Source organism: Leopardus geoffroyi, chromosome A3, assembly GCF_018350155.1.
Source record: "Leopardus geoffroyi isolate Oge1 chromosome A3, O.geoffroyi_Oge1_pat1.0, whole genome shotgun sequence".
In the NCBI taxonomy this organism is placed as follows: Eukaryota; Metazoa; Chordata; class Mammalia; order Carnivora; family Felidae; genus Leopardus; species Leopardus geoffroyi.
The window spans coordinates 9,356,046-9,381,065 of record NC_059336.1 but is presented as its reverse complement, the minus strand read 5'-3'; the positions used below and the strand labels follow the sequence as shown (position 1 = coordinate 9,381,065).

General features: G+C 44.4%; 1 long non-coding RNA gene across 1 annotated transcript in view; it reads left to right on the top strand.

Moving 5' to 3' along the window:
- Positions 1–24,499, top strand: part of LOC123579994 — a 55,325-nt gene extending 30,826 nt beyond the window's left edge. Inside the window, exon 3 of the long non-coding RNA XR_006703057.1 lies at positions 24,385–24,499. This is a non-coding gene — a long non-coding RNA (uncharacterized LOC123579994). The remainder of the gene's footprint in view (positions 1–24,384) is intronic.
- Positions 24,500–25,020: the final 521 nt, after the last annotated feature.

Here is a 25,020-nt window from a genome sequence, read left to right as displayed (position 1 = left end):
CAGGGAGCTGGCATTTTGTCATTTAATCATTTCACATCATTACACTGCAATATGGAATGTAATGACATGACACTCGTAAATGACAAACACTTGGTCTCTCCTGTACGGGAAGAAATAATGTAATAGGAAGCAAATTATATCCTTAAAGGTTGCCGGAGTTTCACTCCCACAATTTGGGATTAAGATACTGAGCAGATGCAAGGTGAAGAAAAGGAGAATCTCTCCTACAGATGTCCTGGGTGAGACGTAACATGACAAGTGGCTTGTCTCCGTCCAGAAGTGGATGGGGCATTCCTAATTTTGTCAGCATCCTCTCCTTGCACCAGGTACCCATGCAGCAAGCTGTGCACAGGATGTGTTTTGGGTTTTCAAGGACTGGCTGAAATGGGGACGAGGAAGGAAACTGTGGTTGACAAATGTCACTTTTTCATTTTTACAATTCCGTTGCCATTCGCTAATACTAATCAGCCCCTGCTTAGCAGTTGTCCAAATGTCACATTAGGTACTACATGGCTAAGGCATGTCCTACAAAATGACCACCCCCAGTTAGTACCTCTCATCCTTGGGAAAGTTCCCCCTTGCAGGGCAGAAAACCAGATTTCTTCTTCCCATAATATCGGAAAGGCACCTCAACAAAGCTCATGATGTCCTAGCACAAACTTGTTTCTTCCCTAGTGTTCACTCTCTGGACAAATGACCCCAACCTTCCAATACTGTATGCCAAAACCTTAAGAGGCAGCCTGAACCATTTTCTCCCCCTGAATTCCCTCTCTGGTCCTCCTAGGGATGAGAGGCAGCATGTCGAACACTGGTTCAACAAGGACTTCAACCCACCAGGAGAGATACCAGCTGTAACTGGTCTGCCCCCAGTGGGACCTACAGGTCAAATCCTTCACCTTACCTGTTTGGTTCAGCTTCCAAGTAACACTCCTCCTTGTACCTCTCAGTCTTCAGGAGACCCTCCTGGCCTGAGTTCTTTCCTCTCTAACCTGGACAGCCACCTGAGGTTATTCTCTCCCACCACATTGCGTACAACCTCCCAATTCATTCTCCAAACTGCAGCGTGAGACCTCTGCACAGGGCAGATATAATCTTTCACTTGGCTGCTCAAAGTTCAGCAATGAGCTTCTGCTGATAGAGTAAAGAGCAGCCGGCTGCATGGGATCTACGCACAGCATGTACATTTTATCAACATGGCCTCCCGATGCACATCCCGCCCTGTGTTTTCTGTGTTCCAAACCCGCTGCCTTTTGGGTTTTCCCCAGAATCTTTAACTTATCATAATCTCTCTCCAATAGGTCCATTTTTCTGGGACTCTCTGCCCCCTACTTCATCTAGTTGACTTGTATTTATGTTTCAGTTCTCAGTTCAAGTGTCATCCTCGGGGAGGCAGGACATGGTATGGGTCATGTCCCATGGTTGTCACTCTCTTAGAACCTTTGAAGCACATAATCTCAGTTTGTAGCTACACATTCAATGGTATAATTATTTAGTTAGCGTCATCCTATAGTTAGACACATTCCAAGATGGCAGGGACCATACTTATTTTTGCTCATTATTATATTTCCAGCTTTAGCAGAAAACCTGGCCTATAGCAGTTGCTTATCCATTCAGTCAACAAATATGAAATATCTGTTAAAGGCATAAATCAGCAGAGGGTCTGAGGTCTTTTCCAGACCATTTGGGCACTACCATTGCTGTGCAGCTCCACAGTCTTGCTCTTCTGCTGGAAAATGTGATTTGCAAAGTAATTTTAAACTGAAAATGGATTCTTCTATCATAAAGAGAGGTCGGAGCCATGACACTAAATCCATCATCCTGGTAAGGAAAGTTTGTGATCATCTCACCTCTAATCTTTGTTATTAAAAACTTCACGCCAGGGTCAAGTGAATTCTATGAAGGCACAGGAGCTAAGGACCCTTTGTGTGTGATGAGGAGAGGAAACTAACCCAAAAAGTATTGCTGAACTCTGAAAATATAAGGCAATTCTCAAAGCAAGTTACTTAGTGGAAAACCTTCACTGGGTCCTTGCCATGTGCGTCACAGTGATAATTCAGGACCAGGGGCGATGGTCATTGAGGAACAGGTAGCTACAAGCTGAGAGTATATGCTTCAAAGGTCCTAAGAGAGTGACAACCACAGACATGACCCATATCCTGATCCCCTGGGGATAACACGTGAGCTGACAACTAAAATACGTGTCACCTGGATGAAGCGGAGGGAGAGTGTTGCCCCCCAGGGGATATTTGGCAACATCGGAAGACATTTTGGTTGACATGACTGGGTGGGGGGATGCTACTGGCATCCTAACCCCTCAAAGCTAGGGATGCTGCTAAATATCCTACAAAGCACAAGACAGTCCCCTGAACACAATTATGTGGCCCCAAATGCTAAATCTGCTGAGGCCGAGAAACCCTGGTGTAGAGCATTTAGAAACCTGGCATCTGAGTCCTAGTGATTCAGTGAGGAGCTCCTCTGCAGGGAGGCCACAGAAAACACTCTCTGTCAGTATAGATGTGGCCTCTTCCAATCTCCATATAACAGACCTATGAAAAGGCAGGAACCACGGGAAAGGGACATACAAGAAAAAGGCTGGGAGCAGAGAATGCTTTGTAAATATTAACCCAGCTGTAGGGGCCACATGTATCTTTGCATTATGACCTGATAAGGGTTTTTGAGAGCTTGCCAACTATACATTCAAGAAAAACACAGAAAAAAAGTGAGCTGATGACATCCCTGATGCAATTTCCCTTTAAGCACAGCCTCATAAATACCGACCATAGAGTCCCACTGAACTTACTGGAAATTTCCCCAAAACCTTGGAAAATAGACAAGCGCAGGTGGTAAGATATTTACTGAAATGAACTGTCTGTGAATGAAAAATATGTGAGCAAAATAGATATTTTATCTGTCATTTTGTTCACAGAAAGAGATCCATTAAGTTTCTCCGTTTCATTCTGTTCCTGTTTGGTCTGAAAGAAGCACTTAAAACTAGGTCTTCATTTTCCTTTTTAAAAAATCAGTATGGAAAATGAGGGACTCAGTACTCCCTCCCCCCTCCCCCCCAAAAAAACAGTAATTTTTTTTAAAACCTTGGAAGCAAGTTCTGAAAATACCAAAAGATGTCTCATTGCTGATGCTAATCTTGTAGGTGAAATGAAAAGAAGAAGCAAGTTGCTGGTCAGAGAGAGCTTTAAAGTCCATTGACCCTTTCTAGGCAAGTAGAGTGGGTCACTGTAAATCCGAATTCCTAATAAGCCATAAAGTTCTGCAGTGGATTAATATTAAGAAACAATCTATAAATATTTACTGAGCAATCTTTATCTGCAAAGCACTCTTCCTAACCTAAAGGAGATAAAGAGATGAGTAAATTATGATCTTTGACCTCAAAGAACTTTACTCTATATTTAAAGAAGGAGCAGTTAAACATGGAAAGTTAAATTATAATACTATCAATTCAATTTTTTTAAATCTCCATGCAACTTAAATTGAAATTAAAATTTTAGTCCCTTGGTCACACTGGTCACATTTCAAGTGCTCAGTGCGCACATGTGGCTCCTGGCTACCACATTGGCTCACACAGATGCAGTGACATTTCCATCTTTGCACAAAGTTCTACCGAAGCTCCATTCTAGAGTGCAACTTTAGTTTTTTCTTAAAAAAATAAAATCTGATGTTTAACCAGTCCTAACAAAGCTTTGATATTGGTCAGACCTGAGTTCAGTCTCTGGCTTTGCCGTCTGCTATGCACTTGACCTGAGCCATGTCTCTTAACCCATCTAAGCTCCTCTGTGCTCATCTTTAAGAGAGAGAATAGTAGCACTTACCTCCCATCTGTAGTAAGAATTAAATGAGATATTACACACAGAGCATTCGATCACAGGCACGTACTCAATCAAGTGTTGCTATTTTTGTTATTGTCAACCTTTTGCACTCACCAGTGTGGCAAAGATAAGCATGGCCACCCACCAGTCCTTTCCCTCCCCTACCATTCTCTGTGCCTTGTCAGTGAGGCAGATGATGTGACTGAAATTGCTGTTGGGAGTGAAACATGTCAAGGAGTCACTCTGGACTGAGAGATGCAAAGTCCCTGTGGGATTCCCCACGCTCTCTCGTTCCTTTAGATGGTGAGCAGAAAGGCCACGGGTTAGGTGGCCAGAGTCACAGGGTCGGGATGATTTGGACCCACAGAGTCACACAGCCGGGAGGTGCTCTACCTTCAGGGGACTTTGTATGAATAAGAAATGAACTGTATGGGCTAAGCCACTGAGAGTTAAAGGTGATTGTCTACACTGGAAGGGCTGAACTCATTTGAGGCAATGGGGTCGGTGAAGACCTACTTTCATCCACCCAGTCCTTCTCACTTAGACCTATGGAGTCTGGGTAATATTTTGTTATATTAATTGATGTGCTTTTTATTCGGGGACTTGCCTTTCTATCTTCAGCCAAGCTAGGCGGGGAGGCCGTCACTCCTCAGAGAAATGTGAAAATAGGAGAAATAAAGAGAATAATCTTTGAGTTTCACAATTCTGGACATTTGAGTATCTGAAAACCTTAGTGTTTATTTATTTTTGAGAGAGAGAGAGAGAGAGTGCAAGCGGATGGGGCGTACAGAGAGAGGGGGAGACGTAGAATCTGAAACGGGTCACCCAGGTGCCCCTGAGTATCTGAAAATCTTAATTTAAGATGGCATGAAGTTTATGTGATAACTAGTTCATGGGAAGCATGGCTCAAGAGGCAGGTTACCTCATTCTCTGATTAGTTTTAGACTCCCCCCATCCCAGGCTTGTGATGGGAAAGAGAAGGGAGTGGCAAAAGAATTATGGGTCCCCCAGGAAGAAGTTTCAGTCGCAGTGTTGCTACCTAGAATCTGAGGGACCATTGGCAAATTCCATAAGCTCTCTGAATCTCAGCCTCCTTGGCTGAAAAGCAGAGAGTGAGGGAAGCTCAGAAAATTCTTAAGATGCTAGATGATGTCGGTGTAGACCATCATGCAAATGTTATGGTGGAAATGTTCTGTATCTGCGTGGTCCAGTGTGACAACCACCGGCCAAACGTGCTTATTGAACACCTGAAACGTGGCTCGTGCAACTGAGGAACTGAATTTCAGATTTCAGTTAATTCTAATTCAGTTTCGTGGCTGCACACGGCTAGTGGCTACCGTCTTAAGACTGCGCAGGTCTGAGACATCCTGGTGTCTTTGCCCTGTGAATATCTCGGAACGTAGACCCGCAATTATAACTTGATTGAGGAACCATGAACTGACGACGATTCTTCCAGCCAGCAGCAAAAAGGCTTGATGTAAAAGTTAATTTGTTATTGAAACCTAACATTCCTTTCACACTTGGGTTGTGAATCTTCTGCAGCGCCCTGAGATAGGGACCTGTTTCTTTCTGAGAGCGATCTGGAGCCTGCATAAATTAAACTGCTGGCTGTATTCCTCAGTATCAGGCTTCACACGGGTAACTTCCACATGAGTCAGGAAATCTGTTCATAAGGCCGCCTGACTGGTTGTTAAGGAGGGGTCACTTCTGGTGATAACATATGGCCTCATCGGTCACAGCATGGAGCCATTTGCTCACATCCGCCACCAGATGCCCAGTGGGGTTCTGGCTCTTTCATTTCATTGTTGCCCTCTTCCTGCATCTGAATCCTCCTTCCATTGGCTCACTCCCTTAGACAGACCTGGGGCTGAGAGTATCCGTCTACTAGGCGTCCCTCTTACAGGAAAGGGAGAATGAGACAGTGACAAAGAGAGAGACGCACATGTGCTTATGCTTCTGAGTCCCCCCCAACCATTTGATGAAAATGGTTCACACAATGGAGAGGAAGTGTCACCTCTACTCACTGTCACCGTTCAGTGTGTCTGTCTTGACACAGACACATTAGAGCAGGCAGGGAAATGGCCTCCTCCCTCGGAGGCCCCCAATTCCCTGTGTCTCCAGACTGGGCACTCTCTTCCCCTGTCATCAGTCACATGGTTCCCGAGGCCCCGCCCCTTCCAGGAAGTCTTTCCGCAACAGAGGAGCAAAGCAGCAGCCGCCTTCCCCATCCCACACCCCTGTTTGTGTTTATGGCAGATAACAGCAATTAATTCTCTTATCTACCAAATAAATTAGATCCTTGTATTTGTCTCCATCCATGCTCTTTGAGAGCTCCCAGAGAGGAGTCTATTTGTAAAGTCTCTGTGTGCAGCACTCCATTAGATAAGTGGATCACATCGTCATTTTTCTTACCCCAGCACTCCTGATGGATTATGTCCGTTTACAGTGATACACTCTGATTTCTGATGCCCATCCCTCCACCCTCCCCCTCCCCCAAATAGATAATCTGCAGCTGCATAAAAAAGGCTGTTTTTTAACATGGTGTTGGTAAAGGTGCATTATAACAAGTAAGGACACGGCCCAAGCATGGAAGGCTTAGGGTCATAAATCATTTCCCTGTGCCAGCTCTTTAACGACTTACCCTTTTCTACCAATGAAGAAAGTGTATCAGGCTAATTGTATGATATGTAGATTTCTATTTCAATAAAGCTGAGAGAGAGAGAGAGAGAGAGAGAGAGAGAGAGAGGAAGAAAAGGAGAGGGAGGGAGGGAGGAAAGAAGAGAGGGAGAGACAAGAAAGAGAGAAAGAGAGAAAGAAAAGAAAGGAAAGAAAGAAAAGAGAAAGAGAAAAGGAAAGAGGGAGGGAGGAAGGAAGGGATACAGAAAGAAAGAGTTGATCATGTCATGTGTATGAACTTATAAACTCAAATTTATAAAAATTGCAAACTATACAAAATTGACACGGACAATTTGTAAACCTTGAAATGTACAAACTTCAGGATGTTGGTAGCAGTAATGCATTATTTGCCACAGGCTTGATGAATGTGTTATGGTAGTATGTCTCAGAAAATAAAGAACTATAACTGAAGAAAACAAATCCCTCCTTCTACATTATAAGATCTTGAGGTCTGAGGTGGATTTTTATAACTCTTTCATTCTCCCAAACCTGGTAAAGTTCATGGTGCGAACATAACTATTTAGTAAATGTCTGATGAGCTGGTATGAACTCCACTAAGTTGCTAACGTTGTTCCTTGCCTATTGTATGAAACATGATGCATTTGTCTCATTCCAAGAGAGATGGGTACTGTTCCCATTTTAAAGATAAGGAAACTGAGTTGCAGAGAGATTAAGGCACCTGTCCCGTGTTTTAAAACTTGTATTTGGGGGAATTGAGATTGATTCCAGGATTAACGACACTCAAATCTATATACTTCCGCTATGCCTCGAAAGCTCCGTGAGAGCTTTGCTCTGAGTTTGCATACAAGTCTTTCTGGGGCTTTCTGGCCCCTAATGCCCATTATAGGTATTTGCGTGTTGAGGGAAGTAAGAGCTTTCAAGAAGAGTCCTGATACCCCACAGAGGGGATTTTGTCGATCCTGTTTTCATCAAAATGAGTTCTGTGTTTACCCAAAGGCTGTCGCCTTTATAGACTGTTGGCCTATAAAAATGAGTGTGTTGACCTCTCAAAGTACTTAATTTTACCTCAGTTACTTGCTCTTTTATTTCTGAGACTCCTTTTATATATTTAATCACCATTTCGATGTGTCAAATGCCCTGGATAAAAAATAATTAATCAGGCAAATGAAGAAAATAAAATTATTTCATCGCTATTGGTGGTAATTAAATGGCTGAGGTCTCACGGCTGCACAACGTGTGTGTGTGGTACGCCTTGCCTCCCTTTTCCTCCCAGGTGTAAATAACTTTATCCGGGGGAAGCTGATTACACAATCAATACATGCTTATTAGTTTTTTAAAAATACAGAAATATATAGAGTAAAAAAAATGACATCTTTGCCCATAAATTCCCCTCCCTGCCCCCATCTGGGGGGGGAAAAAAAACAAACCAAAAAACTGTGAGCAATTTATGTATATACATGTCCATCTTGGGTTTTCATTCGTATGTACTGTAAGGATATGGAACCAGCATTTTGATAAACTTGGCCTTTTCATCGAAAATGTATCTTGAATATGTTAAATATACCTCCGGCATCATATAGATACATGCACACACATTTGTACCCACGTGCTTGCGTATATACACGTGTGTACGTACGTGCATGCAGATGTGTATGTATTTGCAAATACATGTGCACACATAGACATACTTGGTTACACCCACATAAACACACCTACACGCACATATACTTACAGATACCCACATATCCTTAATTGATGGGCATTTAGGTTATTTTTCAATTTTTCTAAGTTGTAAATTTTGCTGCAGTTCTCATCCTATGCGTCTGTCTTTATAACAGTTGTTTGATTGCTCTCTTAGGAAAAGTCTCTGAGAGTAGAATTACAGGGTTGCATTTTATTAATTTTGATATTTAAACATCAAGTATCTACCTTTGTGGAGCGCGGTAGAAAAACAAACCACGAGGGCTTGCTTCAAATATTTAAATTGTAACGTTCACACATTAAGAGAAAATCAGTTTCCACACTGGAGATAACATATAGAAAAGGCACAGCATAGGGCCTGGCATAAAGGAAGTCCTCAAAAAATGTTAGTTGTAAATACAAATGAGCGATTGACGGCATGTAATGGAACTCCTTGTTCTCTTTATTGCAAATTAACTCTGGGGGAGGGCTCACCAGGCAGCCTGGATCAGTGGAAGCCAGGAGATAAACTGGATCCCATCCATCACAGCCCCACCCCTGCCCAGGAGCTGTTGGTGTCGCTGGACCCCACCCACCCCCAAGCAGATGCATCCATCAAGAGCCATGCAGAGTTTATCTTCAGTGCCAGGGTGGCAATCACGGGGGGAGGGGGCAGAGTCTTTGGATGAGAGGCCTTGCGTTTACGTCTGTGTGTGCTGACAGTGGACTGGAAGCTTGGGGCGGCTTTGTCTTGCTTCTCCCAGCAGTCATAAGGAAAATACGCCCAACGTGACACTTTGGACGTAAGGGTATCTGGCACGTGTCATCCAAGGCTACGCTCCAAGAGCTGCCTACCCCGTTATCTCAGATCCAGGGAGAATAGAGTCACCTCTTGCCCCCAGTGAAATAGGAAGGTGTTTATCTCTTTCGCTTTCTATCTTTGCCTTCAGCGACGCCGCAACACCCGCAGTGCGCACTGCAGACCCTCTGCAGCCCCAGATGCAACAGAACCATGTTCCCTCTGCATGGGATTCTGTAGGGATCAGGCTACTCTAACCAATCAACTGGAGATTTGGGTCCTCTGAGAGAGGACTGTAACTTGATGGCTTTGGCCTCATTCTCAATTCCATAAAGGCAGAAACGCTGTGGTGGGGCTCACAGAGGGTGCTCCTTAGAAAAGAAGTCCATTTTCTTGGTATCCCTAAAACCCTGTAGTCTGCCTGATGTCACGGTCTGTCCCGGCTCCCAGTGGCCTTGGAATGGGAATGTTCCACAGCCTCTGTGGGACTGAAACATAAACAGAAAAGTCTCCGATTCACACGTCCTGGTTCCCTGTTGCGATTTCAGAAGCAGTTTATCTCAAACCTTTCCTGGAGTCAAGATATGAAAGTAATTTTCATGACAAACCAGGATGGAATCTCAGAGACAGGCACGAGGGTCCTGATCACTGAAATAACGTTTGAGCATCCCCCACACCGTTCTCTCGGTTTTCTCCCTCATGGCTCCGTGGGTGGCTCTCCATGGTGGAACCAGCTGGTGGGTGGGTTGGAGGTGCTTCCTCGTCCTGTTTTCACCGGGACCGTCGGCAACCCACCAGCTTTATTTGGGCCTCCGTGTCTCCTTTCCTACTCCTGTGTGGTCGAGGTGACAGGACAGGGGTGGCTCAAATGAGAGAACAGAAGTGCAGTTGGGTGGCTAATAGAGAATAATTGAGGAGTGTTCACTTTATCATTGTTATTATTAAGATGATGATGGTGATGATCAGGCGCCTCGGAGGCTCAGCCGGTTAAGCATCCCATGATCTTGCAGTTTGTGAGTTCAAGCCCCACGTTGGGCTCTCTGCTATCGGCACAGAGCCTGCTTTGGATCCTCTATTCCCCTCTCTTTCTGTCCCTCTCCTGCATGCTCGCTCACTCTCTTGCTCTCTCCAAAGTAAATAAACATTTTTTTTATAAATATGATGATGATGATGATGATGATGATGATGATGATGATTACATTACTGGTTTAAAAAACCCAGTAACCCATGCTGGAAAGATTATTTCTTTGACCTGTTTCAAGAAAACAATGGTAAGTCAACATCTGGAACATCAGTGTGAAGAAGAGTGAGATCCATAAGTGAGCATGGCATGAGGAACAGACTAGATGTTAGGGCATGCTATTTCTCTCCTGGGTCTTTAAAGCAACACTTAATGAAATCTTTTCACATGTTTCAGGCACTGTCATGAGTTATTTGCATGCATTTGCCACTGAGTCCCCTCATCAGCCTTATTAAATGGATGAGCACATTATCTCCATCTTACAGATGAGGACAGAGGGGTGAAATACCTGATCCCGGGTCCCTCAATTTGTGGATGGTCTACAGAAACGATGAGGGGGTCTTGCGAGAATGCAGATGTTTGATGTGACATCACTGCCATGATTTATGTATTCGTGTCACACGGGTTGTGGGGAGGGCTTTGTGCCCGGCATGGGTCCCGATGCCATATTTGCTTTTGGGTCTCCCAGGAAGTTCCGGTTTCTAGAACGAGCAATACCTATCTCACCTCTGCTGCAGAGTTGGGAAGAATGCCCGTCCTGAGCAAATGAATGAATGGGCTTATCTTACTGGGCTCTGATTTCATTCCCAGCTATGTCCCAGAGACAGTGCGTGTGGTTCCCTCCCATCGGTCTTGTAGAATAGCAACATTAAGCAGAGCTGACACTATAGAGACAATAATTGGCATAATATTCACAAGGAGAAAAAGACGGTCATTTCCTCAGGCACCAAAAAAGCATAACCCAGTTCTGAGGTTCCAGAAAATGATGGCTGGAATGGCCCTGAAGTCTGCACCACCATAGCACAAATGCAGCCCCATTGCTCTCCTTTGAGAGCTATAATTCTCCACATGAAAGCAGGCAGAACTCTTAACTATTATTTTAGATGACATCCCCTTTTTAACTTTAAGCAGTGTTCTTTAAACATTTCTAAACTTTCCCGATCCCTCCCCAATACCATGCTATGAATTTGCTTGTCACTGCAAAGCTGTACACAAAGAGAGACACATACAGCAAGCACAAAGATATCAGGAAGTGGTTTTCCTAGCAACAGTAATCATCTGCAAGATCCCAGAACATCCTTTCTATTCATGCAGCATTCTGTGTTTTGAATAGTGCTGACAGGTGAAGTAGATTCATAGTATTTAATACAAAAAAATATTGCTAAGGATTGGTACCACACAAAAGCTCACATATCCATACTATTCACGAGCAGCTGAATTCACTGTTTTTATATCTCTCTGGATTATTTAGGGAGGCACAATTGCAAAAGCAAATATTCACCTGCTTGCCGAATGACTAATCCGGGGTGTATTATGGAAAGTCTGATTCCCTAGACCTCACTCAGGCAACTGGGACACAGCCCTAAATCAAGCCCCGCTCTGTCTATGCAAGCCTGTCTCGTGGATCGTCTCGAATGATAAAGAGACATCCCCCCTGCCGGGTCCCTCAGCAGATGTGTCCAGTTTAAAATAAAAATGAGTCAATACAGTTGACGAAATCATCCCCCCCAAGGAACTCTATCTGGTTATTGCCTTCACTCTATCAGAAACACTCTCATATCACCCCTCCAGTCCTCACAATAGTGATATACAAAGCAAATTCGTTCCTGAAGGTCAAAAAAAGGAAACAAAAAAAAAGTTTAGTTCCATCAGACATCGAGAAAGAGAAAAGAGGCAACAAGAGAGACAGAGAGAGACAGACAGAGAGAAGGCCTGAGATTGAGGGATGGGGAAGAAAAGGAGGAGGAAAAGGGTAAGAGAGTCCCAGCTTCCAAGGAAGACTCTAGGAGAATGGAGAATCATTGCATTCACAAGATTCTAACCTGTATGGAGCTTAATTCCACAAAGAGAGAAAGCATTTAAGCCACACCACCTTATCATGTCTGTGAAATTCACTGGGGTTTTATTACCACCATTATTGTCTTTGTTATAAAAGTCACAGACTGTGGTGAACCTACTGTGTGTATAGACCTGTAGTTGGCCCTGGGGTTGTGAAGAGAGGCTCACTGGGTTTTTAAGTTAGCGACAGTGATGGGGCACGGAGAGGAAGTGCTAAGTGACAACCACAGTGGCATATACCGAGTTTCAATCTTTAGCAATGATCGACTGTCTACATGTTGGTGTAGAGGGAGGGAGTGGCTATAACACAGGGTAGTTAAGTATATGCTTTAAAATAGCTAGGATTTGGGGCACCTGGGTGGCTCAGTCGGTTGAGTGTCCAACTTTGGCTCAGGTCACGATCTCACGGTTTGTGGGTTCAAGTCCCACGTCAGGCTCTATGCTGACAGCTCAGAACCTGCAGCTTGCTTCAGATTCTGTATCTCCCCCTCTCTCTCTCTGCCCCTACCCCACTTGTGCGCTCTCTCTCTCTCTCTCTCTCTCTCTCTCTCTCATAAATAAATAAATAAATAAATAAATAAACATTTAAAAAATAAGTAAATAAAATAGCCGGAATTTGAATTCTAGCTGTGGGGTTGAAAGCAAATTTGTAAAATATGGCAGAGACATACTTACCTTACAGGGCTGTTAGATTAATTACAACCATGTCCTTAATGCATCAAAAGCACTTGTGGGTAGCTACAGTTCCCAGAAGATACCAGTCAGAGACGTGCACATGAAAATTACAATTGTCTACCAGCTCACACCCCTAAAATCGCTCAAATGAAAAAGTCCGATAATATCGCATTTTGGAACAGTAGCCACTTTTTCCTGTATTGCTAATGGTAGCATAAATGGCACAAGCGTTTTGAGGAGAATTTGGCTATCTCTGATGCGGCTTAAGATATGCACACTCCATGACCTAGAAATTCTATTCTAGTGTGTATCATTAGAGAAATTCTCAAAAAACGTACCCAAGGAGGCTCTTGCAAAAAGGAATATGCTCTGTCTGTAATACTGAGAGGCTAGAAAAACCTAACTGCCTGTGCACAGGGGAATGGATAAACCCAAAGTGGTATATTCATGCAGCAATTAAAGTGAGTGAGCAAGGTTTGTGTTTGTTTAGATTGGGAAATCTTCTGTCCATAAGCAACCCTTTGCCCACAGCAGCTGCTTTAATTTCACACGTGTTCCAAAGTATTTTGTTCTTCCTCCTCTTCCTCCGGCCAGCAAAGGGACTCGTCAAACAAATCTGTGGAGAAATAGAATAAGCCTAAGTCCCAATGGGCCAGTGTCCATCCTTCTGGCAAACTCCAGGGCAACAGAAGGAGCAGGGGGTTAGAGGCTGTGCCCGTCTTGCTGATCCCAGTCATTCAAGCCGGGGACTTCTGGGGGCCACTGAATCTTGGCTCTCTTCTGCTGGGTGGGATAAATGCAAGTAGATATGCTGCTTTGGGATTCTTAGGAAAGTTATTCACATTTCAAAGAACATACGTGTCCCTGGTTTCCCAGTGACTGATGAAAAGAAAGCAAATTCTGTGGTTTATGAAATGCGTACTATTGTTCCCGCTCATGGAGTGTGTTTCTGAGTCCAATGCATGAATGTAGGATTGCCTGACCCATGACCCGTGGGCCCACGGAGGAGGAATCGCAGGACTGTGGAAGGCAAGGGGAGCGAGTCACAGAGCAGCCTGGGTCCCATGCGACATGAGAGGAGGAACAGAGAGGGCACTTCTGTGGGGGGGAAAAAAAAGGAGAGAACCGAATTTGATTTCATTTTACAAGTTCATTGAGTACAAAACCGCATCCCGATCCCGGCGTTGGTAAAGGCCGGTGACACAGAGCGTGAACTCAGACACGACTCTTACCCTTGATAAAGCTCCCGTTCAAAAGGTATGAGGGAGAAGACAGATAATGAAATCAACAATTTCCGGAAGAGCGAGGTGGAAAGGAAGTACTTCATGATAGGAGTGTTCAGAGGACGAACAGCCAACCCAGTGGGTTTGCAGAGAGCGAGCACGGAAGATTGTTTGCCAGAGATAAAAATGGACTTGAGCTGTAAAACACTGGCTGAAAGGCTGCTCAGCCGAGCATACCCAGCATACCATGGAGTCCCTTTCTTCCTTCCATTTTGCCCTCCAGCAGCTTTTTATTAAGTGTTTACTATGTCCTAAGTCCTTGCGTACAATGGTGAGCAAAATCACACAGGACTGCCTTTCGGAGCTTCAGGATCCAGTAGAGAATTCAGACACAAATCTGGACTTTCTAATCCAGAGAACACAGATGGAATTCAGCAGGGGGTAGGGAATCTGTGAAGCTGGATAAAAAATGAATAAATAAATAAATGTTATCTTTACTTTCAAAACTGTTTACCATTCCTTTCCATGATGAATTTAAGGAACAGTCTGATAGAGTTAGCAATCTCTGTGGCTTTGTTCACTTTGCTCCCTAAATTCCATATTTTGTATCTTATTACAATTGTTGCAGATGCTATAAAATATCACTTGTACTTATCACCGCTCAAAATTACAGTGGTTATTACACCTTCCACTAGATCTTGTTATTTAATGTCTTAATAAGAAAGCACATCTGTTAGCATGCGGCATTTAAGAAAATATTTTGATAACCAATTATATTGAAATGCAAGTTTCTTTGTGATCCTCTGTATTTTATATCACGCACTTGATAACAGTATTCTGGTTTTCCCAAACTGCCGGAAGGATCCATGGAACAGAAGCGTTAAGAAAAATTATTAAGAACTGACTGAATACTAATACGGAAGATGACAAAACTGAGAGTTGTGCCAAGTACTGTAGAGGAAAGGTAAACAGCAAAGAGAACCTAGCGAGGGAGGCCAAGGAAGTCTTCCTTGAGTCAGGAAGTGGGAGCCGGCTTATGGAAGAAAAGTAAGTGTTAACTAGAAAAGATGGGGTAAGAGAACATTCTAGGGACAGGAACCATGTACCAACATGTCTTGAGATGGGCTGGGCTATAGGACACCAGGGATGCTGGCACAGGACTGAGGGGGCAGGGATGCCAGAACAGGGCTGAGGTTGCAGAAATATTGGCCCAGGGATGCTGGCCCACGGCAAGCGAGACTCAGATGGTTGTGGAATGTGGCTGAAGCCGCGCGTAGAGGTTTGACAGTCGAAAGCCAGAAAGCAGGGGACTAAGAGACGGACGAAGACAATGGGGTCACGTGGACGGGGACTGTGGTTGAGGTCAGCTGAAGGCCAGACCCAGGCCAGAGGGAGGAGAGGCTCAGTAGGTCTGCAGGGCTCAGATCACCGCTGGCTTCAATGGTCTGTCATGATCTGGTTTCTCAGGTTTTATCCCGAGAGGGAGAGAAGGCATTGTTCTCTGATGAACCTGCCCTTGGGGAGCCCACACTTGATGAGCTGGTGTATCAGGGTTCTCCAGAAAAATATGTGTGTGTATGTACATAAGACATATGCGAGGATATATTCCAAGACCCCCGGTGGATGCCTGAATCCACTGATAATACCAGACCCTATCCATACTGTATGTTTTCCTATACATACACCCCTGTGTTAAGGCTTGACTTAGAAATCAGGCCGAGTAGGGGCGCCTGGGTGGCTCAGTGCGTCGAGCGTCTGCCTTCAGCTCAGGCCATGATCTTGTGGTGTGTGAGTTCAGACCCTGTGTCGGGCTCTGTGCTGACAGCTCGGAGCCTGGAGTCTGCTTCGGATTCTGTCTCCTCCTTTCTCTGCCCCTCCCCTGCTCATCCTCTGTCTGTCTCTCTCTCTCTCAATAATAAATAAACGTTAAAAAAAATGTTTAAAAGAAAAGAAATCAGGCACAGTAGCAGATTAACAATAACTAATAATAAATTAGGGTAATTATAACAACATGCTGTAAGAAAGTTATGTGAATGTAGTCCCTGTCTCTCTCTCTCTCTCTCTCTCTCAAAATATCGTATGGGTACTGTCCTCACCCTTCTTCCCCTGATGACATGAGAGGATACAATGCCCTAAGGGCTAAGATGAAGTGAGGTGGGTGACACGAGCGTGTGACACTGTATTAAGTTCCCACTGATCTTCTGACAAGACAGGAGAAGGGGGATCACCTGGTTCCAGAGCAGGGGTGACCATGAGAAAGTAAAACCATGGGTAAGGCGGTGGCGTTGGGGGGCAGGGGGTGGTATAGAGTAGTATATATACTACTGTATATATTTGTTTCTCAGATTCTGTTTGTGGTAGGTATATTCTATAAAGTTGCCACAAATGCGGCATTAGTGACATCGATCCTAGGGGAGATCCAGAGTTAGGTTCCTGTGCACCTCTGGTCGCAATAGTTTCATGAACCGATCAATACATAACCTTGTTTTATGTGTGTTTGTGTTTAAAGGCACCTTATTTACAACACATTGTTGATTCATGAACACCGAAATCACGGCCGAGAGCACTATAATTCACGCTCAAACAAAGGTTATTTAACATGCACGATTTCTCCGCAAGCCCCCCCTCACAGCCTTTTTGCTCTTGGGAACAACCAGACGGCATTTCGGCTCTAGGCTTGGGGGTCATTTTAAACAGTGAAGCCGCCTACAGAACGCACAATACATGCAAAAAGCGTGGCACTGAATAGATTGCCACAGGACACTTATTTCCAGCACGAGGGAAGTCTGAAACAAGAAGGCGGAACACCGCCTTGTTGGACCTCAGCTGGGGACGCGTGCATCAGGGGACTCCAGTCTTTTGCCATCTGTGCGTGTTGCGACTGACTGAAAGCAGCATGAGTGTTAAGTCTGAGGTCACAAACACATTTCAGGAAGTAGGCAAACTTGTAAATATTGAACCCACGAATAATGAGCTTCAAGTGTACTTCTATGATTTCTTTCGAGGAATGAGCTCCCGTGATAGTGGAGGCTAGCAAGGTCACAATTCAGAAGGGAGGCCAGCAGGCTGGAGCTTAGGCAGGAACAGATGCTGCAGTGTGGGGGCAGAATTTCTCCTTCCCTTAGGGAAACCTCAAGTTTTGCCCTTGGAGACTTTCCACTGATAAGGGGCGGGCCACCCACATGATTGCACATAGTCTCTTTCATTTAAAGTCAACTGATTGCAAATACTAACCAGCCTACGGAATATGTCCAGAGCAACCCCTCAATGAGTGTTTGCTTGAGCCTCACCAAGCTGACACATGAAATTTACCATAACTGACGGTGTGGAAGGGGGTGAGATGCCAGCTGCAACCCGTATAAATCATTCGGTTGGGGGGGAATACTGTTACTTGGGCTCTGCTCTTCAGAGTTTCTCGCCTCCTTGGGGCACCTGGGTGGCTCAGGTAGTTAAGCATCGGGCTCTTGATTTCAGCGTAGGTCATGATCTCGTGGTTCACTGAGCCCCGTAGCGGGCTGTGTGCTGAGCACAGAGCCTGCTTGGGATTCTCTCTCTCTCTCTCTCCCTCTCTGCACTTGCCCTGCTCACACGCTCGCTCTCAAAATAAAGAAATAAGCATGAGAACAAAGTCCTCATACACTTTTGGCATATTCCCCTGTGGCCCCTCAGATACTTCTGCCCCTATTGTTCATTTTTCTTTAAGGTGCCACATCTTCAAGTCTGAGAACGTAGGTCCATTGCAGTATCATGGGGGTGTTGTTTAGTAACAAAATATCCGGCTTAAAGTAGCCTAAAAACAGCAGGTTTGTCTTTTAAATCATATTCCTTAATAAGAACTCAAGAGACAGGTGGTTGCTGGGTTGGCCTAGAGAAAGAGAACACTATGGCTGGTTTGTCAAATACACCCCATCGTCTGTTTTGTACAGCCCCAAACTAAGAACGATGGTGGAAGAAGGAGGAGAGGAAAAGGAAGAGGGGGGAGGAGGAGAAGGAGGAAGAGGAAGAGGAGGAGGAGAAGGAGGAGAAGGAAGAGGAGGAGGAGGGGGAGGATGAGGGGGAGGGGAGGGGGAGAAAAGAGGAAGGAGGAGGAGAAGAGGAAAAATCAGGAGAGGAAGAGGAAGGAAAAGAAAAAGAGGGGAGGAGAATATGAAATAAAGACTGTGTGTGGCCCCAAATATTTTTTATCTGACCCTTCACTACACAATTTTCCTGATCCCTGGTTCCAAGATTTGACCATATCCTCAAGGGCTGGCCCTCCATCTTCCTGCTGTCCTCAGCATATTGCCCTCGCCTTCCCTCGTGAACAGCTGCCCCACCTGGAAGCACCATGTCTACAGATGCCTGGCTGAAGAGAGACAGAGCTTTCTCTTCAGGTATCTCTCTTTTACCAGAAGACTCTGGGAGACCTCTCTCAGCCCACACTGCGGGGAACATAGTCCCATGGCTAGCTGCAAGGAGGCCCCCATTGGCTAGAACATAGTCGCATAAGTTAAGTGCAAGGGAGGCCCCCATTGGCTGGAACAGTCACATGGGCTAGCTGCAAAGGAGGCCAGGAAAGGGCTGGCTGGTGTTTTCAGACTCTCCTGTGGGAGGAACCCCTTCCCATCAGGAAGCAGGGGGTGGAATTACCGGTTGGGTTGACATCTGCCAGTGTTTGGTCACTGGGAATTTTCCACCTCCCAGAGCGATTTGTAATAACACCAACCATTTAGGGTGTGAAATTAGGGGCGCTGCTCAGTGCTAATGGTACTGCTCTCCTCTCTGTGGGATGCAGCTGCTCAATCGGGGTTAATTCTCAGCCCTGAGAGCACTTTCTATCTCAATCTACGTGATGGTTAGCCAAGCATAGACTTCTAAAACACTACCTTATACACCTGAAGTTCACTTTACTGTATGTATGTGATGCCCTTAATATAGGAGAAAAAGATTTAAAATTGCCAAAAAAAAGTACAGAGGTCTTTACACCCTCATTTAGATTGCTAAATAAATAGAGACATGTTTATATATATATATATACATATATGTATGTATATATATATACATATATATATTTATGTACATAGCTATGCATATATATGTATATGTCCTATATCCTGTATGTGAAGAGATATGTATGCAAATACACAGCAATGTCAATAAGCATGTATTGCGTCCTATTAAGAGCCAGTGGTATGTCGTGAGGGTCAGTAAAGCATACTAGGGACTTCCAATCTCTTTCCCAGGCAGCCATGTTCTAAAAGAAGTTTCTCTTTGATCTCACATTTACCCCTTATCAACACATCTCCTGTAGCTCCTGGATTTGCAAGGTCCTAGATAAAGACACAGAATTAGTCTCCACCACAGAGCATATGGGAACTCGGAGAAAAGGAAATGCCCACTTCTTTGTGACATCTTTTAATAATCAGTAGAACTAAAAAATTTAAAATCCTTGCAACAGTGACTTTCAATAAGAGACTTTTTCTAACATTCCCCTTTGCTTTTCTTCTCAGAACACAAGGGGCTAATTAAACGTGGAAAAGTTCTTGTTTGATCAGAAATTCTTATGTTTTGGAAAAAAAAGCAGAGAAAACTACTCTAATATTCAGGATGGGCTTAATTGACTTTAAAGTCACCAAATTCCCTTTCCCTATTTGGGACAGTACACATGAGCCTTCTTTTCTGAACCCATGAAGAAAAGGTAAGGTGAGGACCATAAAAATTAGGGCTCCCACTTGAAAGATGATCTCTTGATTTGAATATATGGGATTCTCTTTCAACCCAACTTGGTATGATTCCTCTCTGAGAACCTCCCATAAGTCCTGGTCTTTTGGCTGACTTCTCTCCATAAATGACTTTATTACTTGAGCAGTAAGCTTGTTTATTGAGGAAGATGTGTGTGGTGGTCCCTAATGGAGCATGTCAGCATAAAAGCTCCATTATACTGAGTCAGGACTGGGTCCATCCATTTCGTGCCACACTCTCTCCTGGATTTATTGGAATTAGTGCAGGGAAAGTGAGTGCTCGATGTAGCACAGCCTTTTTGAAACTGATGTGTTTCTACCACTAGAGTAGACTAGAAAAAGAATTCCCTGGGCTCCTAGGTGCTCCTACCAAGAGGAACCATGGAGTTCATCAAAAGATGAATGTCCCTGGAAGCGGATACAAAAGAGCAAAATGTTGTATCAATGGAAAATTCACAAATGGTCCTTCCATGGCATGTTGTTGGTCAGCAGACTGTCTTCCGTTCTGATTTGTTAGGAGGGAGGATGAAAATGATGGAGTCCAAAGAAAGCGACACACAATTCGGTTCAGTATTAGGAATATTTCATGTCTTACAGAGTGCCTATCCGTTGACTCTTGCCAATTTTGTTCAGTAATTAAAGCAGGAACTCGTTTACCCACTAACTGGGACAGGCTTGCACGGAGGTGTTTGTTGATCTGCGTGTCCTTGCAGATAGTACATTCCTGCTGTCTTCTCATCGTTTAGTTCCTGATATTGTCACCGAACAGTGAGACTGGTGGGAAAGCTGGAAGGGGTGACTTTAGAGTAGAGGTGGGAACAGTGATGGTGGGGTGTGAGAGGAAGGAAGGCACACATGACAAAGAATGAACGACATTCAAAGTGAACCACTGGCTCTCACATGATATTTGCACTGACCCGGGATACATCTCTGGAAGATCAGTTTGATCACCTACTGAATCTTTGGAACTATCTGTGAATAATAGATGAGGCATTTGGTTTGTCTTAGATGTATGTTGTCTTGTACTCTCTTTAAAAGAGCTGGGGTGTGTTACTTATTACCCATCAACACACTATGTACTCCCCAGTCTCACCTAAGGTGTATCAGTATTTTTGCCATGTTGTTGCCCGATGCAAAGATTATGAAGCATCACCTTAATAACTAAGATTTCTGGGTTAAGTGTGAGAGGTACGTGGTCATAAGTGCTGGTGGACGGTTACCTAAATAATTCAGGAAGATCTTATGGCTCCATAAAATGAATGCCTGCAACTCTTGTGTCTTTGTCCTTTCTGTTGACCATCAGGAGTGTATAAATAAGGATTCTACTTGGTTGCAAATGATAAAAATCTGCTGGATGTGGCTTAAGCAAAACAAAAGGGATTCGTTTTTTTCTTTAATGTTTTTATTTTATTTTTAAGAGAGAGAGAGAGACAGAGCACGAGTGGGGGAGGGACAGAGAGAGAGGGAGACACAGAATCCAAAGCGGGCTCCAGGCTCTGAGCTGTCAGCACAGAGCCCGACGCAGGGCTCGAACTCCTGAGTGGCGAGATGATGGCCTGAGCGGAAGTTGGATACTTAACCAACTGAGCCACCCAGGTGCCCCCAAAGAGATTCGTTTTAAAAATATTCCATGTTTGATGGGGTGCAAAGGTGGTAAAGCCACAGGGTCTTGGGATAGGTTTGGAACTAGGTGCTAAAATGTCAATGAATATTTTGTTCCAGCTCTCAGTTTTGCCCCTCTCAGGATATCTGCTACAAGGTGTCTAAGCAAATTGGGCTTTCCGCAATTAAGTCCTGATAGTCATTATCATTAACTCCCAACAGTTAGAGGAATGTGTTAGCTCTGAGTCTCCTCCCACAATTCACAATCAGGTTCCAATGAAAGTGAATCTCAGGCCAGATTTTGATTTCTTTTTTCTTTTCTTTTTTTTTCTTCCTTTTTTCTTTCTTTCTTTCTTTTTAAGAGATAGAGCACACATGCAGGGGAGTGGGCAGAAGGGGAGAGAAAATCACAAGCAGGCTCCACACCATCAACACAGAGCCCAACGTCGAGCTCAATCCCACAACCCTGGAATCATGAATGACCTAAGCCAAAATCAAGAGTCATATGCTCAACTGACCGAGCCACCCCAGCACCCCAGATTTTTGTTATTTATTTATTTATTTATTTTTCTTTTTTTTTTAAAAAAAATTGTTTTTTCAACGTTTATTTATTTTTGGGACAGAGAGAGACAGAGCATGAACGGGGGAGGGGCAGAGAGAGAGGGAGACACAGAATCGGAAACAGGCTCCAGGCTCTGAGCCATCAGCCCAGAGCCCGACGCGGGGCTCGAACTCACGGACCGCGAGATCGTGACCAGGCTGAAGTCGGATGCTTAACCGACTGCACCACCCAGGCGCCCCGTGTTATTTATTTCTTAACAAGCAGGCACAGAACAGGCATAGCCTCTTCCTTATCGATGAAGACCCAGTGTTCTCCTTTGAGTTACCCCCACCATATCCTGCTCGAAAAGTCCTCCAAAAGCAAAGGCTATGGTACTCAAAGGCTATGGTACTCTAGCACAGAGATGGACACACTTTTTTTTTTTTTTTAATGTAAAGAGCCAGTAAGTTTCTTAGGTTTTGCAAGCAGTACAGTCTCTGTTGTAACCACTCAATTCTGTCTTAGCAATGAACGCAGCCACAGACAATATGTAAACAAATTAGTGTCGGCATATTCCAATCCACTTTACCTATGAACTGAAATTGTAATTTCATATAATGTTCATATGTCAAGAAATATTGTTCTTTTGATTATTTTCAACCACTTAAAAGTATAACAATGATTCTCAGCTCCTGGGCTGTGCAAAATCAGGTGGTGGGCTGAAATTGGCTGGTAGGCTAGGTTTCCCAACCGTAGCTCTAACAGCATATTCCTAATGATGGTGACATGATCAAGAGTCTGCCAAAGCAGCAGGATCCCAGAACCAGTTACAAATCAAGCTTGGGAAAACTTTGTGACTAGATGATTCTGTGGTTATTTTTCACAGAGCCTTCAAAAGGAGAGCTGCATTATGCTTTCTATAGACCACCATGTAAAAACCAGAACATTCTTTGATCATAACGATGACTTTCTAACATGGTTGAAGGCCACCTCAACTTCCAGCCAGCGTCCAGATCTCTTTCAATTGCCTACCAGTATCCATTTGTTGTCATAGATTTATTGTCATATTTTCCTTCAAAAAGAGGTCTCTACCATTTTGAATCTTAAGCAGTAAGCATGCACGCAAGTGTATCTCCATCCGTTGGTGTGGCTGTCCAGTTTGTCACCTTCCCGGTTTTACCCAGCTCCTGAGAAACTATCGCCACGGAGACTCTTAAATACACTGAAGGGCCTCACACTGTGGTTTAAAGGTTGGCTTTTAGCATGGCTTCTACTCGATCTTCACCTAAAATGTGTTTGGCCCTCCCTTCAGGCCCACTTTTCAGGTTCAGTAACCCACACCAAAAGTTTTAAACCACCACAGAGTAGGTGTGGGCTAGCAAAGCCCTCTCCCAAGGCCAGACTGTTGTTTCCGCTTGCTCAGGTATGCCGTAAGGATTCACAGTATGGGTGACGATACCGTAATATTTAGTTCTGCAGGAAAAAGAAACAATAACAAAACGAATCAATTATCAGAGAACACGGAAGAGGATGACACCACCGTGAATCATAGCACAGCTGGAAATGTACTTCATGCCGGTTTTATCCAGTGTGGTCAATTTTCAAATGGTCAAATATTGGCAATTTCATCTGGTTCAGTATAATTTGGAGTAAATTATAGACAGCTTAATGGCATCAGATAGATTCTTTTCTTTTATTGCAGGCGGCCATGTTCAGCTTCCCAATTTCTAGACCAGACAATATGGCGGCTGCTGCACAAGTTTTCGCATTACAAAGAGAGAGAGGGGGGAAAAAACCAGAGTGAGACCAAATAAGAGAGACAGAGAGACTTAATTTCTTTTGGGTCCAAACCTAGTTCTTAGAGATAGGACTTTGAGCAGCGCTGGCTCCTGAACCCATCAATGTGGCTCGGATGGGGGTGAGGCCAAAGTCATTGCATAAAGGGGTTCCCGTGAGTCCAGCGGTGTGGGTCAGAGTAGGGTGGTAACCAGGACAGTGATCACGACAAGCCTGGAAGCCAACCCAATAATTGTCCTCCAAGAATGTGAGTCTTAAAACAGCTATTCCATTGCTATATTAGGGCTCTGTACGAGCCCTGAGAAAAAAGTAGTAACATTACATGTATTTACCTCAAGATGCCACTCAATCAGAATAGATTCAGGCTGTAAACAGGTGGCTGAGCCATACCAATGCCTACCCTGCTTAGATAGTATGCACTCCTCTAATAAGCATATTACTTCTGTCCGGAATCCGTTCTGTTGTGGACATGGGCAATGAATGGTCAAGGACTCTCACAGAAGAAAGGTCCATAGAAGACAGGGTGAAGAGACAGGCAGCCAGTGCATCTTCTCACAATTTTGCAATTTGTTGCTCTGGTCTTTTGGTATTTGTTGCCTGGTGAGCTGCTAAGTGTGTTCATTGAGCATTCTTGCCCATTTCTGGAAAGGACCAAGCCTGAAGAAGCATACAGTCTGAACGTGGTCTTACATGTAGGTTTGAAAAGGGGTTTCCACAAATACCTTCGGGCTAAATTGCAGTGTGGAGGTTTAAAACCTTTCACTGTGTGAATGACATCACTTGGACAATTTGCTTCTCAACCCACAGAACGTGAGGAAGTGTGTCTGCAGTGACTCTGCCACGTCCATCTGCCTTAGCAGTCCCCATCCCCAGCAACAGCAGTGGCTGACACTCCCTGCTAATCAGAACGAGATCTCGCCTCAACAGGTAAGGCTTATGAGACAGCCTCAAAATGTGCTGAATGCATCATGGCGACTCTTGTCTTCTCCACCTCAAAATGTCTTGAGCATTTGGGTCTCTTTGGTACTGGTCCATTCTGTTATTCTCCCCTGGGCGGAAAGCAGAACCGAGGCTCTGCTGGGGAAGGGGGCAGGTGTTCAAGTCTGTCCCAGGGTTGACATTGCATATGGAAGGCAGGTGGGAATGTAAGCGTCCTGGGACAGAAGGAAATGCCAGGGGTCACTGAACTAGCTAATCTAACAGACAAATGTGTGCTTCATGTTAAAGCCTACCTGTGTTCTACTTTCATGGCTTCCTGCTAGGTCTGCAGTAGATATTTATCAAACCATACTAGGAACTGGTGATATTCAGAAGAGAAGACAGGGGGAAGGAGTGGGGGATGCTGGGAGCAGCATACAATGGCTGCTTTCAAATACCGGAGAGGGCAGGCTGCGAAGGAGCAGAGCTTCCACATGAACTAAGATACCCAGTAGCTTCCCTATT